The sequence below is a fragment of the Triticum aestivum genome, chromosome 4B, assembly GCF_018294505.1.
Source record: "Triticum aestivum cultivar Chinese Spring chromosome 4B, IWGSC CS RefSeq v2.1, whole genome shotgun sequence".
NCBI classification, from domain to species: domain Eukaryota; kingdom Viridiplantae; phylum Streptophyta; class Magnoliopsida; order Poales; family Poaceae; genus Triticum; species Triticum aestivum.
In genome coordinates this window covers 552,618,162-552,619,747 of record NC_057804.1, presented here as the reverse complement: position 1 = coordinate 552,619,747, position 1,586 = coordinate 552,618,162, and the positions used below count along the sequence as shown (strand labels likewise).

General features: G+C 41.9%; 1 non-coding gene across 1 annotated transcript; it reads right to left on the bottom strand.

Moving 5' to 3' along the window:
• Positions 1 to 823: 823 nt before the first annotated feature.
• Positions 824 to 896, bottom strand: TRNAI-AAU (transfer RNA isoleucine (anticodon AAU)). Its single transcript has one exon. It is a non-coding gene; the product is annotated as a tRNA-Ile (tRNA).
• Positions 897 to 1,586: the final 690 nt, after the last annotated feature.

Genomic DNA, 1,586 nt, shown 5'->3' with positions numbered 1-1,586 from the left:
GCGCTGTTGCATCCGGGTTGCACGGTGGATCATGTGAACCATGACATGCATACGCACCACCAACCAGGCTATAACGTACGTGTAAACGTGTGCACCCAACACCACATATATGTTTGGTCTCTGAGACCATCTACAGCCGGACGCCTCAAACCATCCCTCATACGCCTGTGAAGACTGGATAGAAGAGAAAAGAAAAAAAGTGACTCAACCGGATCCCTCATGTCATCCCTATACGTTCGGGCTATCCGCAAACCCTTATATCCATCTCAAATATGAGGGATCGCGGACGCGCCCAGGAATTCCGCCATGTAAAACGCAACCCCACCTCGGACCACCTTTTCTATATCTTTGTTCAGTCTTGTATTTCTCTCTCTTCATCTTCACCAATCACATGCAATTAACCAGACATATGAGAAAGAAAATGAGCATTGTGGCTGCGCGACTCAAAGTGTCTGCAGGCATTTAAGGGATTGAATTAGTACGTGGCTGAAGATGCTCTGACTCTCTGATTTCTTTTACTAGACGTACACTTTTACCTCCGCCTTTTCCTTGTGCTTGGGTACCACCGGTGCTAGAAGACGACGTTGCATGCACGAGGAGCAGCAGTAACCCGAGCGACATCACCATGCAGTACGACAACGCATGGCAAATCATTGGAGCCAGGCCGGCTGCCGGGTTACGCCGCTGTGGCATATTTCTCTTAAGATAACAACGTGAAGCTAGCTAGCCACATAAGGTGTGCTCACGAGACAATGACAAGAGCAGCAGCAGGTCCACATAGCGGTGCTCCCAATTCTTTTATCTCGTACAGTTGCAAAAAAATTGGCCCATGCAGGTCTCGAACCTCGACCTTGGCCTTATTAGGACCACGCTCTAACCAGCTGAGCTAATAGGCCAGTTTAATTACATGATTAATGGATTTTTTATTAAATATTGTTCAAAAATAAAAAATAAATGACTACACCCTTCCCCAAATATATATGGCCTAATAAGCCTTTCGAGATTGCCTTTGACCCTGGGTTGGAGTAATAATACAGACATGCATATTACACAAAGCACATCGCTAAATTCGTATGTGAAAGGAGCTTTTAATGATATAATGTTTATATCATGCATCTTATATATTATTAATTTTATCAATAATAAAAGACAACCTCGAAAAAGGTATTAACCCCTATATATTGGGATGGAGGGAGTACCAAACTAGGGCAATTTCAGCTCAAAAAATATTAGGGCATGCAGTTTCAGTGCAATATATCATATCTTTTTTAACAAGGTACAATGCAAACACTCATATATACACACATGTACTCATTCCTATGAACGCGCGCACAAACCCTAACCTTATTAGCACCTCCGAGATACCGAGCCGCCATATATAACGTCTTAAGCTATATATCTAGTTGCATTAAATAGATGTTAAGATATAGTAGTCCCGGCCAATATTGTTATAGCTAAAGCAACATCATTTAATATCTTTTTTATGAGATATCATCGATTTGGTGCTAAGATCCATATCTAGACTAAGATATGATTGTTCTTTTTTCCTCATCAAAGAGGGTGCCACATCAGATTTTTACTTAGTT